The following is a 14,549-nucleotide window of genomic DNA, read 5'->3' on the forward strand; positions in this document are numbered from 1 at the left end:
GGTTATGTCTGAGTGCCTGGCTTATATATTTTTATGACATTGCGGGAGGTGTTGTGAAATGGTTAGACTTAGATCAGTACTGTTCTGTTCTCTGAGAGTATAGACTACTTGTTTGATTTTCAGGATTTCCTTCCCCTGGTGTCTCATGAAAGAACAAATATCCTACTGGCTTCTGAACTTAAGATTTATTAAATTGTGTGCAATTCTGTCCCTACTCATTTTTGTGAGCCAACTCTATTGCCTTCAGACCGTGGCTTCTTCCTTTCAGCAACTTTTAACTAACTTCTCTGCCCTACATGGAGAAATAGGGAAGATTACACTCCAATAAATCTTTAAATCTCAAGAGAAATTCTGACTCATCCTAAGGAGGAATTGTTTGCTCCTGACCATTTATTTCCCTCTATGAAGCTGTTGATTGCAGTGTCAGAAGGCCTAGAACACATCACCCTTCTGTTCAACTTATAATGAAGAATTGTGGCTATAGGGACTCTTCTGTGAAAGCTGTGAAAGTTTCTATCTTGCTGATTCTTCTAACTGCCTCCAATCCAAAAAGAGAAAGAAAAAAAATTCTTAATCAGCAATGAGAATGAAGATATTTACCTTTAGGTGTAGGGGATGTGTTCTTGGTCTTATTAAATGTCAGTCTCTAATGTTGATTAGTATATTGACCTTTTTGGCATGTGAAAACCAGCCTTTAGAGTTTTGAGGAAGGAGAAATAAGCAAGATCATTTGGGAGGAAAAATGTGGGTCAGGAGAAACACGGGTAGTAATAAAGCTATCAAAAACCTAAAATATGGTTTTAGTGACTAACCAGTCCTGAATCAAAGAAAACTTTCTCTACTTTTTTGTCCTTGTAACAAATTAATAGGTAGTTTTCCCACTCTTTAAAATATTTTTATTTTCAAACAAAAACAATAGATAATAAATTGGTGCTTTTTAACACTGATTTCTAGAATGCTGAAACTGAATTTTGTGCATCCCTTTTAATTAATTTAGTGAATCCCCACCCCTGTTTCTAAAAATGTGCATTGAAGACTGCATCATGTTTGTCTAAGGACATGAGGTTTGAAAATCTCTGTCCCCAGACTGTATCTTCTGTGTTGATATAACACTCAGGTCACTCACTGTCAGGAATATTCTGTGTATTGACCTTCATGAGCATCATACTAGGGCTAGGAAGTTTTATTTCCTCCGGGAAATCTCTTTAAGCTTTTGTAAGTGGTGCATTGTACTATGCAAGAAGCAGATCTCCAAGGAAAAGATAAACTTTGTCTATTTGGGTGTCTAACACAGACTAAGAACAGACATTTTTCTAAAAGAAATGTAATCATAAGATAGATCAACTACAACTATAATGAACACCTGAAACCTATTACTTCTAAGGCATGAAAGTTACTGATCTTTTTTTTACAAGAATGTGAAAAATACAGCTCTCTTTAGATACACTGTCATGTACTTTTTTGATAACTTCTAGGACATTTTAACCCATAAGAAGATAGTATAAATTCTCTATTTTTTCTTACCATTTTAGAATAGTTTTCTCACAATCCATTGGTGATTATTAAAAGATCACTTTAATTCAATTGTGCTAATGTTTACCTCACCTCATTACCAATTTAAGGACACGAGGGCTGTGGGAAGCCCAGACTGTGCTTGTGAGGAGTAGTGTACACTGGCTAGCCCCTGAGGGAGGGCAGGGGGAGGTCTGCTCTAGCAGCTGCCACATTTCCCACCACCACCTCAGCGTGCTCCCCAGAGTGTGCTGAGCAAAAGCTCCAGCCCTGCTCACTCCCTGTCACAGTTTATTCTGGGGAGGCCAAGAATGAGAAGACGACCTTGGGTTGCAGAGGTGACCCAGTCCCAGAGTGGAGTCTGGGTTGGGTATGGCAGCTGTTGTTGGCACTTAAGCAGTACATCAGAAGCAGCCACTCAACTGCCACTCACACCCCACTGTACGCCCAGAGTCTGCATGCACCCCACCCTGCAGTGTGGCTCCATAGCAGGGCAAGGATGGCAGAGGCTGGGGGCAATGATCAGTTGCAAAGGACAGAGGACTTGCAGTGAGACTGTGTCTGAGCAGATCAAGGGAAACAATCGTGGGTGCCTGCACAGGCATGGGAGACAGCTCAGACCTCTGTTTGCTGCCACCATGAGCTGAGAGTCCATACGGATCCCCTCTGCTTCAGCCCTCCCCCTCTCTGGGCAGAGGCCCTGGTGATGCAAGAGGAAAACACATACTCAAAAGGAACAGAGCCAACTTGGGCTGAACCTCAGGGCTTCTGCTCTAGCAACTTGAGACTAGACCCTACCCCTGATAGGGTGATATCAGCCCCCGAGCAGAGGAGAAGTTCTGCCTCACACCTGACTCCAGCTCTACCTCTTCCATCCCCAGCCCCGTCCCCTACCAAGGTGGTAGCTGCCAGCACACCCTGACATGACTTGTGTCCCCACCAAATCTAGCTCTCTGACCAAAGGCATCAGGCACACATAGCCTGTGTAAGAATGCTCCCATGTAAGGATACCTCTTCAAGACCTCACTAGGTAACTGTTTCACCTCAGTTTTTAGAGGCAGAAAAACTTAGGTAAAATGAAAAGGCAGAGGAACTTTCCTTACTTGGAAAAATAAAACTGCTGAAAAAATAAATAATGAAGCAGAAATAAACAATTTACCAGATAAGATTTCAAAGAATTGTTTAAAAAAAAGATAACTGAATTAGGGAGAAGAATAGATGAGCACAGTGAGAATTTTAACAAGAAACTAGAAAATATAAAAAAGATCCAAGACTATATTAAATTTAGGCAATATAGTGGGTGCAGATATAAATGAAAAATTAACACTTTTCTGTATGCACAGTAGTAATATTCCTATTTTGCATGAGATAGTGTTGATTTTTAAAAACCAGTCACTTTTATCTGATTTTTATCTTCTTGCAGCTTAGGGCTTCTAAACGTATATTAAAAAGATCTTTAGATTCTTGACAATTATTTTTATGCATGAATAAAACATAAAGAAATAATTTTGAGTAAGTTATTTCTAAGGGAAAAACAACAACTTCATCACAACTTCTACCTGGCTAGTTGTTAAGACCATCCTGCCTTTAGAGACATCAAAATGTGAAACCAAAACAAAAACATCATACCCACAGTCTTGCCTAAGAAATAGAATAATTCCCAACAATGTTGATGTCCCTTTGTGCACTTCTCTGGTCACATCCAGAATGGGAAATGGAATATTGGAATATTTCCCATTCCCTTGTTTTTTCTCTACAATTCTACCAAATATTTATCCTAAATAACTTATTGTTTATTTTTGTTTGTAGCTGATGTAACTAGATAACTATATTACATGTATTCTTATGTGACTTTTTTAAACTTAGCATTATGTGCTGTTCATCCACACTAATGTTTGTAACTATTATTCATTTTCCATGTTGTATAGTATCCCACTGTATGCATATATTTCAGTTGATAAATTTTCCTCTTGATGGGCATTTGAGCAGTTTTTAGTATTTTTTTTATTACAGATACATCTGCTATAAACATTCTTGTTAGCTGTCTCTTGGAAAGCTTATCAGGGTTCTCCAGGCTGGATACCTAGAAATGGAATTTCTACCTCTAGATTGATGATGTCCAACAGAACTTTCTGCCATAATATAAATATTTTATACATCTGGGATGTCTAATAGGTAGCCACTAGCTGCATATACTATTGAGCCCTTGAAATGTACCTAATTCATACTGGAGACCTGGATTTTTAGTTCTATACAATTTTTTAAATTGAAGTATATTTGAGTTACAATATTATATTAATTTCAGATGTGCAACATAGTGATTCAGTATTTTTATAAATCATACTCCATATAAAACTATTATAAATTCTGGGCTGTATTCCCTGTGATGAACATTACACCCTTATAACTTACTTATTTTATATGTACTTTGTATCTCTTAATCCTCTTCACCTATTTTGACCCCCCCACTCCTCTCCTCTCTGGTAACTGCTAGTTTGTTCTTTGTATCTGTGAGTCTGTTCCTGTTTTGTTATATTTGTTTGTTTGTTTTATTTTTCGATTCCATGTATCCATAAAACATACAGTATTTATCTTTCTCTGTCTGATTTATTTCACTTCAGGTCCATATATAATTTTATTTAATGGAAATTTAAATAGCCACATGTGTCTAGTAGTTATAGTATTGGACCATACAAGCCTACATGATAGACTTTCCTATTTTATTGGTGTCAAACACTGATCTGTTCTTCCTCCTTCCCCTGAATATCCCATGGAAGGTCAGTCATTCTTTCCTTGCTCCCCAGCCCAAAGTCTTGGAGAACTAACACTGTAAAGATGTTGAGGCAAAGAAGAGAACTCATATTGACTTTCTGAGCAAAGGTAGAGGTGTGTGCCACAGCATAGTTTGCATCATTGCATCCACTTTGAGATCACTACAAGGCTGTGCAACACAGGAATTAAAGCAGAAGATAATCATTTTGTTTGGAGAATGTATAGTTTTATTTTCTATCATTTACTCAAATTGCAGTAAAGAAAGCTAATATTGTCCATATAAAGATTCTTTCATGATCTCTAATCTTTATCGGAGCTTTCTGCTCTGGATCCTAGTAAACAAACTTCCCAAATTACTGTCCCTTTGGCTTCAGATATGCAATACCAGTGATCTTTGGTTCTGCACTCTCTGCTCTCTCCATGATGTCCCTCCACATTGCTCTGCCTCTACGGCCTCAGACAATGCCCACCTCTTTTGTGTGGTGGGGCCACTCTCTTTGTAGTGGGACAGGCTTTGAAGCTCTTCAAGAAAAAGCTGATTCTGCTGAATCTCATACTCACGGAACTCAACCTGGTTGTAGATGTGTTTCTACTTGATAACTAAATGCCTTAGATTCCTATACAGGGGAATGTAGCTAGTACGCTGTTTGATAACTGAAAGACCTGTATTCGCTGTGTCCTCATATGCTCTTTCTTTTATTTATTTTTCATAAACTTTGTTAGTTCCATGTTTGGCTCAGGACTGATGAAATGAGAATTTAAGTTTGTTGTGGTGTCAGTTTCTGCTGTCATTCCTGCTCCTGCCCTTTTGTCAGGCTCTCATCGTGCTGCAGTCACACAAGAACTTAAGCTTGGGATGAACACACTGGGAATTCCATGAACAGAGTATGTACGGTAGGCATGCTGGATTCTCCTCTCCCCAGGGTATAACCAGCATGGATTGGACTAAGACAGCTCAAACCCTTTGGGGGCTTTGATGCTTGCTTCATCCTAATCTCCTTTTTCATGAAGCTCTATGGCCACTGAGCTCTTCTTTTTCTCTGTGGCTAACATAGGATGCCAGTTGTGTCTTCAACTGTTGCTCTTAAAAACTGATAAGCTCTCCCCTTTAGGGAAGCCCATTTTTAAGTATGCTTATGTTTCTCAAGATCCTTGGATGTAGAAGTTTGCAAACTTGAAGGGAAGTACCTTGGTTAACTCTAAGGCATTTTAGGCTTACATAGCCCCTTTCCTTGGTGGACTGACCACATCAAACAAGGAATTAGGAAAAGAGAAGACTTGAATAAATTACCCAAGTGCACAAAGCTTATAAATGGCAAATCTGAGATTCAAATCTAGGCCTTATGGTTCCAGAATCTGTGCTTGGTGAGGTTCACTTCTCTTCATACTGATGCTCTTTTATGTCACTTGTCACAGTTGCAATTTTACATTTGTGCCTTGTTCATGGTAAGCACTCAGGATTTGTTAAGTAAACAAACTAGGTAAGTGGAGTAAGATGCAGGTGAATATAGTGGCAGGTAGTATTTAAGGTAGGGAGGCATGGGTATATCAATGTCATGGTTTGTCAAAGATAGATGATATGTAAAGATCCCAATACACAGGCAATAGGTCAGTGTAAGTGAGATTGTGTAAAATATGGTGCCATTTTAGCCATGGACCTGGAATTCAGGATAGAATTTTATTTTCCAGATCAGTAAGACTGAAATTCACAAGTAACCTAAAGTAACTGAAAGTATATGAAGGTATACTTGGACTGAATGAAAAGTATCAAGGTTTCAGTTGTGAAATGAGGTAATGAAGCCAGAACCAGATAAACATAAATTTTTTCTTGTATTCACCTGCTAAGACAATATTTGTTCTGGAAGCCTAAGGATCCAGGGAATTGGAGCTAGACATCAGTAATTTGTTAATGTATCATCTCAACCTTGCATTACTGATGAATTCTTAATCAGATTCAGTGCTTGTGGAGTTGAGAGTTCTGCTGATTTGCAGTTTCTGTTTGTTGAACAACTTCCTAGATTATATCACAAAGATTCATTCTAATATCTCATGTCTTAATAGTTTAGTACAATGCAACTTATTTCATATTTTTAAAATGCATTTTGTGAAAAATGACTGGGATGAATCCTCATTCGTTATTTAATTTATTTGATATTCAGTTCATTCCTTAATCGTTCAATAAGCAGTTATTTTGTTAGCTTTTTAGAATAATATAATGAAAAATGTAGATGCTGTTGCTATCCTTACAAAGATACTAACTGTTAATATACAATATGATAGAAATTTGCTGGATAAAAATAGAGAGGACAGTTTAAACCAAAGTCCATAAAAGAGAAAAACTGTGAAGAGTTTGAGAATCTAAAGGAAGTTCACTATAAATAAATTATAGGTTACAAGGAAGGCAAGGCAGGGAGGCTAATGAGAGATGAGACTGTATGGGTTTAAAAAAAGCTCAAATTACTAATTGTGTACCATCTGTACTGAAGATTATCCAAATTTCAGAGGATATTACTAAAAGTGCTTAAGGAAGTGAATGATATCATTACATTTTATAAAATTGATTCTACACATCTGTGATGGAAATAAATCTAAAAGGATAAACAAAATGTGCTGTATATGTATATGTATATGTATATGTATATATTCACACACACCACACACACACATACATGCAGTGGAAAATTATTTGACCTTAAAAAGGAATGAAATCCTGTCACATGCTACAATATGGATAAACCTTGAGGCCATTATGCTAAGGGAAATAAGATGGCACAAAAAGACAAATGCTGTATGATGCCACTTGTGTGAAGTATCTAAAGTAGTCACAGTCATAGAAACAGAAAGTAGAACCGTGCTTACTAAGGTCTGGGTGAGGGAGAAATGGGGAGTTGTTTAACAGGTAACAGTTTCCAGTTTTGCAAGATGAAACAGTCCTGGAGATCTGCTGCAGAGCAATATGACTGCACTTATTGGCAGTGAACTATGCACTTAAATGGTTAAGGTGGTAAAGTTTGTGTTACATGGTTTAAGACTATCTTCTGAGCATTTTGAGCTTTATAGCAAAATTGAGAGAGATTCCCCAGATACTCCCTGTCCCCATACGTGCATAGTATGATCTCCATTATCAACATCCCCTACCGGAGAGGAGTCATTGTTACAGTTGATGGAGTTACACTGGCACATCATAACCACCCAAAGGCCATAGTTTACAGTTCACTCTTGGTATTGTACATTCTGTGAATTTGGACACTTGTATAATGACATGTACCCATCATTAAAATATCGGATAAAGTATTTTCATTGCCCTAAAAATCCTCTGTGCTCTTGCCTGTTTAACTCTCCCCTCACAAATCCTGGCAACTATTGATCTTTTGACTGCCTTCACAGTTTTGCCTTTTCAAGAATGTCACATAGTTGGAATATACAATATATAGCCTTTTCAGATGGACTTTTTTTTTTCACTTACTAATATGCATTTAAGGTTCCTCCATATCTTGTCATGGCTTGATAGCTCCTCTATGTTTGGTGCTGAGCAGTAAGTATTCCATGATCTGGATGCATCACAGATTACATATCCATTCACCTACTGAACGGTATCTTGGTTGCTTCCAAGTTTGGCAGTTATATAAAATGCTGCTTAAACTTCTGTGTGCAGGGTTTTGTGTGGAATGTTATGTTTTTTTCCTTAACCATAATATAATCTAATATTAAAAGCTGATATAACAATGCTCAGACACAAAAATCCAAAGAAGGAAACATGGTGTTCTAACCTTGAGTAGCAATAGTGCACATGAAGAAAGGTAATTATATTCAATTTTTAACTTTTTAGAAAGTAGAAACAGTTTGACCCATGTTATTTATTACTCTAGGGAAATAAGCTGCATAATTAATTTGGATAAGGAAAGAATAATTTCACTTCTGATATATTGCTTTTGAAGTGTACATCAGACATCCATGGACCATTGGAAATATATGGACTCAGGAAATAAATTTTAGGCATAAAAATACATTGAATTCTGGGGAAGGTCAGTAGAATTCAACAGTTACCAATACTCTTTCTACAACAGCCTTTTTATGACAATAATTCACATTAAAGATGATATCTAAACAGAAGGCAAGAATCTCCTAGAGGGTAATGTATTGAGTATTGGGTGATGGGGAGGGGTATGTAATTTTCAAATGCCCCTTGATGTGTTTGATATAAGCTTTTCCCTGCCAAGTGGAAGTTGCATCTCATTGCCCTATTTTAAATAACTGACTGATAATAATTAAAGATATGGCAGTAAATGAAATTTTTTAGACAGATTTTATTGTATGAGAAAGGGCCATGGAAAATCCTGAGGCACAGTACAATTTAAGAAATGAATAGAAGAAAAAATTCCTTTGTTTTGAATAGAATTACAAAATCCCAACAATCGTATTCCTTAAGTTTTCTCTATAGCTATTTTTGTTTGTTTATTTTTGTTTTACAGCTGTTTGTTTTAAAACTGAGGTTAAGTGGGGTAAAAATTGGGAGGAGAGACAGGGAAAGGCAGGGAGAGGAGGTGTTCTATAAATAATGTTTCTGTTCTGTTCTTGACTGCTTGGCTGTTCGTCCTTCTTCTTACCTTTTAGATCTGTGGAATTAAAGCAGGTATAGAATGACAGTTTCCCAAAGGTGCACTGAGGTGCCCCCAGGGCACCACAGCAGCTACATAGGGGTGCTGTCAAAGAAAAATTGTACCCAATAGACAGGCAAGGAAGATTTTATTCAATACTGTTGCAACAGAGAAGAGAGACTAAACTCAACTCTGCTGAAACCAAAGGCAGGAGAATTTTAAAATATTGGGGTAGGTGAGTGGAGAAATACTGAAGGACATGAAGGGTGAATCTGGTCAAAGTAATTAGGTCATCTGTCTTTTCTACTTTAGCAAACAATGATGTTAGGTTTATATCCTCCAACAGAGACTGGAAGATAGGGGCATTGTGTTTCTTGATGGTTACATTTCAAAGGGATGGCTCACAGATACTTGAGAAAGACATTTCTGGGTTGTAAAAAACTGGCAAGAGGCTGGGTGATTTACAACTCAAAAGGGCAGAGAAAGAACTTACAATGGGAAGTTTTCTGAAGTAAATGATGTAATGAGGTCCTCTGCCCATTTTTTAATCAGGCTGTTTTATTTTGTTTTTTGTTTTGTTTTTGTTTGATATTGAGTTGTATGAACTGTAGTTTGTAAAGACTTGATGAGGGCTGAAGGATTCACTTCCAGGGTCACTCACATGGCTGTTAAGAGACTCCATATAATTGGTCACAACATGACTTCCCCTAGAGCAAGTGAGGAGAGAGACAGAGGGAAGAAATGAATCAGAAGTTACACTGCCTTTTATAACCTAATCTTGGAAGTTCCATACTCTCACTTTTGCCGTATTCTGTTTTTCACACTAAACAGTCTTGGTACAATATGGGAGGAGGCTGTATACCAAGAGCCATGGATCACTGGAGGCCAATTTGAGGCTGGCTACTATAGTAATCTATAGGCAGGAATAGAGAATGCAGTCAAATTCGCAGAGGGTGATTTTGCCAAATGGATAAACTGGAAGCATATTGGAAAATGAATTAAGAATTTTGGCAAGAGATTAGGTAAACTGCTGGGATATGAAATTTGGTCTATAAATGAAAAAGAATGAAAGATCTGTTAGGTAGGAGAGAAGTATAGGAATATTGGAGTTGGATAACTAAAAGGAGTCTGAAGTTATTTCAAATTATTATTTGAATAATATTTGGAGATTATTGGAAAAGGAATTGTTAAGTCAGGATGTGGAAATTGACATGGTATGGAAACAAAGACCGTAAGTTAAGGGTTGGGGTTTTTTTATATTGGAAGTGATAGAGTTCAAGACATAGATGAGGAGAGAATATTTTTAGTCAGGTGATCTAAGTGTCAAAGAAACATTAAACAGCTCTCTACTCATGAGCAAATAAGAGAAACAGGTTGGAAAGCATCAAAGTAGAGGAACTCTAGGTCACAGTTTTAGTGTTCATTGGATGTAGGACTTGAAAAGATGTCATAGAAAGCCATTTCCACATCAACATTTTTTAATTAAGAACAAAAATGATGGCCCAAGGATGTATGGAAAATTGTTTTCCATAGAATCGAGTTTTCAGAGAACATGAGTTACAGGATGGGGTAAAAAGAGGGGCAAAGTTAAGAGGAGAGGAGTGCAGGGTAGAATATGATGACAGTCTAAAGGCTCTCATATTCAAGAATGCGCAAAGATACAAGGCTGTGAGATGAAATGAATTTGACTGGCTAAAAATTTAACAAGAAAATTAATTTCAGCATCTCACCAGTCTACTGGTGTCTGAGGGTGGGCTATGTGGTAGCCTATGTAGGCTACGACTCTGAATTTCAACCTTCTCAGGATTTAGCTGCAACCCTGGGTGGAATCTTCTCAAGAAGTTCAACTTGGTAGTGAATGCCGGAGCCCTCATAGCTCATGATCTAAATGAAAATACTGTATCATGTTTGACGGTTGAAGGGAGTAGCATTTCTGCAGCAATGGTTGAGCCTCTAGTATGTGATGATACTCTTTGAAGTGGATATGAAGCTTAGTGGAATATACTCTGCATGATAGATGGTGGGTGGGGGCACTAATATAAGAAAGACATGATGATTCAGTTATGAGAGGTGAAAGATTAATTGATTCTACCATATGCAAGTTTGAAAAAGTTGCAGAAGTTTTGTAAGTCACTAGCTTTCACTGAGCTTGATTTCTTACTGTCTGCTGCAATATTAAACTTGTTGACAATGGTGGTGGTAATGGAGAAATGAAGAAGAGAAATTGCCTATTTATGTGCATTTTAGAAGGATAATTCAAGCACTGTATCTCAAGTACAGCACCCATTCTATACAATGTTCTTTGTTTTCTGACATGTTTGAAAGACCATAATTTTCTTGAAAGGAGAAGATATGTTTAATTTGTATTTGAACTTTCAGTGCCTAATACAGTACCTAGCTCATAGTACGTGCAGAGGGATATTATTTTTATTGCTCAATTTAAGATACAAAAAATTTAACTGAAACTTGCCTAAAGTTAACAATAGTCAATTTAAAAATTAGAGAGAAAAAATCTATTTACACCATAGACTTTGCTGACTCAATATTTATTCACTGTATTTATATTTTTCTATGTATGGGTTTTGCTGTCAGTTTAGCTTCATTAAGCTTTGAAGATTAAATTCTACCAATGGCAATTGAGAATTGTTCTCACTTAATTAGGAAAGAGCTATTTGAATCCCGATCCCCACCTTGAAAGTCATCTCATAATTTCTTTTAGAGATAGATATAAAACACATCTGAAGATCTTATTCCTATCATTTTGCTATTATCAGTAATTACTTACCTTAGTAAAATCACCGTGTTCAGGTAAACTTGTATGCAGAAGGTTGATAATTCCCTAGGCTTATCTCTCTTCTATTACTTTTCTTCATTTTATGCAAATTTCTAGTGTTGCAAATATAACAGTGATGTGAATTAAATGAAAATAGGTTGCCAATTGTTTGGGGACTTTTATTCTTCAATTCATAATGGTCACAAAAACAAACATACACTTATGAATTTCTCTTTACAAGCTTTTTTCAAAAAATGCATCAGTATTTCTATCCTTTCCACCACCCTCAATCTCTAGCTTGGAATTTCAATAGGAAAATAAAACCTACAAAATGAAAACAAAAATCAATCTTTTATTTAGGAACAAATTAAATTGCAAAATAACAGGATACCAAATTCTGATTTTTTTTTTTTGATCTTTCAGTATTTGATAATGCCTAGTGAACATGTTGATACATATGAAAATAAGAGGCTATGGACCCATAATGCCAGACTTTAAAAATTTGTATTTTAATGTGGAATTGCATTTCCACTATTGTCCTAGTCTTCAGTAATATTTCCAGCTGTTAGAGAATTACAGTGCTACTTATATGAATGACATTTATTTTAGAATATACATTTTTTTGTAGTTAGTAACCATCTTCCCCAGTTGTCATTCTTGACAATAAGAAAAACTATTCTAGATTAGCTTTAAATTGCTTAACTATTATTGTTTTCATGTTTATGTATTTATTTGTTTATAAATATCTCATTTAATTGTCCTACTTTGAAAAGGAAATATCTTCCTCATTTTATCCCTCAGGACCTTAGGTAGCCAAATCAAAACAAGTATGTTTGCAATAAACTAAGAGTTGAGGTCTGCTTTTGCTTTTGTTTTTTGGTTTTTGTTCTTTTTGCCTGAGATTGGGCTAGCTAATGGTTGAAGTCATTTGAGATCTTATAGTATCAAAAATAACAGCAGCTCCTCCTGTTATGTACAATGAGTGCAGCACATGCTGAGTACGTCAATATTTTAAGTATTCTAACTTGTTTTATGTCACAATTCTGTGAGATAAGTAGTATAAACCTCATGAAAAGAAGAGGAAGTACATCCTCAGAAAAGTTAGTTTTCTCAGTGTCATCATGACTAAATAAATGGTAGAGTGGGAATGTTGACTCAGATGCAATGCATATTATATTTATAATCTTTGCTATACAAACAAGTAAAGATTACTATGAAGAGAAACACAAATCCTAAATAAGAAAGAGTCTCAGAATTAGACAAAGCTTTCTTTCCATCAAACTCAAGGAGGTTGTTACCTTCCTTTTAAACAATGAATGGTGCAAGAATGAAAATGTAGCTTCTCTTAAACGTTGAGTTGTAATACATTCATCATTCTTTTGATGTTAGGAAAAATACTCTTATTAGTGCATGTATGACTTTTAACTTTCACAATTTTAATTTTTTTCTTTTTTGGGAGGTAATTAGGTTTATTTTATTTTTACTTACTTATATTTTTAATGGAGGTTCTAGGGATGGTACCTAGGACCTTACGTTTGCTAAGCACTTGCTCCACCACTGAGCTATGCCCTCCTTGCACTGACTTTCACATTTCTAAAAAGCGCTGATTACTACTACAGTTTTGTGAAAGGCATAGTGAAAAAGGATTTATAACTGTTGTACTGGAACATGAGGATGCCAGGATGGGAGAGAGGTCTACTGTGGAAAATGTTATATATGATCACTTACATGTGTACTTGTATGTAAGTACTGAAAGGACACCTACTCCGTCTGATTTCGTAAGTGACTTAAAGAGATCCTTAAGTATTTATATCATCTATTTTGATGGTCCAAAATTTTGGAATTTTTATAAAATGGATTCAAAGTCAAGGCTAGGAAATTAAAGAGTCAATGAAACATAGAATCTGTTTCTTATGGAAGCCAAAGAACAAAGGTGTGAAACTAAAGAATGAAGGTTTACTAAGTCCTTTTCTATCCATTTATTTTCTATTGGTTCACACAGTCTGGATACCATACTTGACAACACAACCCAATGTAAAGGAATAAGATAACATTTGCAAAGAATTGGAATAGGTTGAATATTACCTTGTTTCATGATCTACAGTGCTGCGTAGACTAAAGAATAACCTTCTTTGAAGTAAGGCTAATAAGTCTCTCTCCAAGACATGTATTCTATCACAATTCTCATCTCTGCTTTATGATGATAGAGCAGATAGGTCAACTGATCTCTGCCTTTCAACTGTGGATGAAAGTAACATTGACTTGCACCTCATTCATCTTTTTGCAAGAATGCAAAAAAGAAGCTGCATGAAAACTCAGCAGTGGCTGAGTACAGTAGAAAAATTTCCCCAAATTTGGAATTATATTCAGTACTCTCTGCATGGTAGTAAACTCTTATTTTTTCAGAGTTATTTAGCAAAAGTGAAGTGTCATGTAGGTTGTAATATATTTTTGATATCATCAGAACTTCAGCTGTATTCAACAACTCTTTATTCATCCTAAATTTGAAGTTCATTAGGGATGATAAACACAGTACTTTTATGAAACTTTATGCAATTCCTCAGTGTACATATCAATATTTTTTACAGTTAATTGTTATTTATGCCTAACACTCTTCCTCTATTGGTCAGTAAAATCAAATTATAGTTTCTGAATTATGTTGTAGTATGATATAATGTATAAGAGGACAAATAGCCAAATTTGAATCAAATTGCCAAAATTTGAACCTCAGGACTATATTTACTGAGGGACCTTAATCAATTTACTTAATTACCCTATTCTTAGATTTCCTTAATTTTCACTCAAGTATGATAATAAGGGTACCTACCTCATAGAGTTTTTACTAGAATTAAATTTCTAGACATATGTAAAGCACTTAGAATAAGACTGGGTTT

Source organism: Camelus bactrianus, chromosome 28 (assembly GCF_048773025.1).
Source record: "Camelus bactrianus isolate YW-2024 breed Bactrian camel chromosome 28, ASM4877302v1, whole genome shotgun sequence".
NCBI classification, from domain to species: domain Eukaryota; kingdom Metazoa; phylum Chordata; class Mammalia; order Artiodactyla; family Camelidae; genus Camelus; species Camelus bactrianus.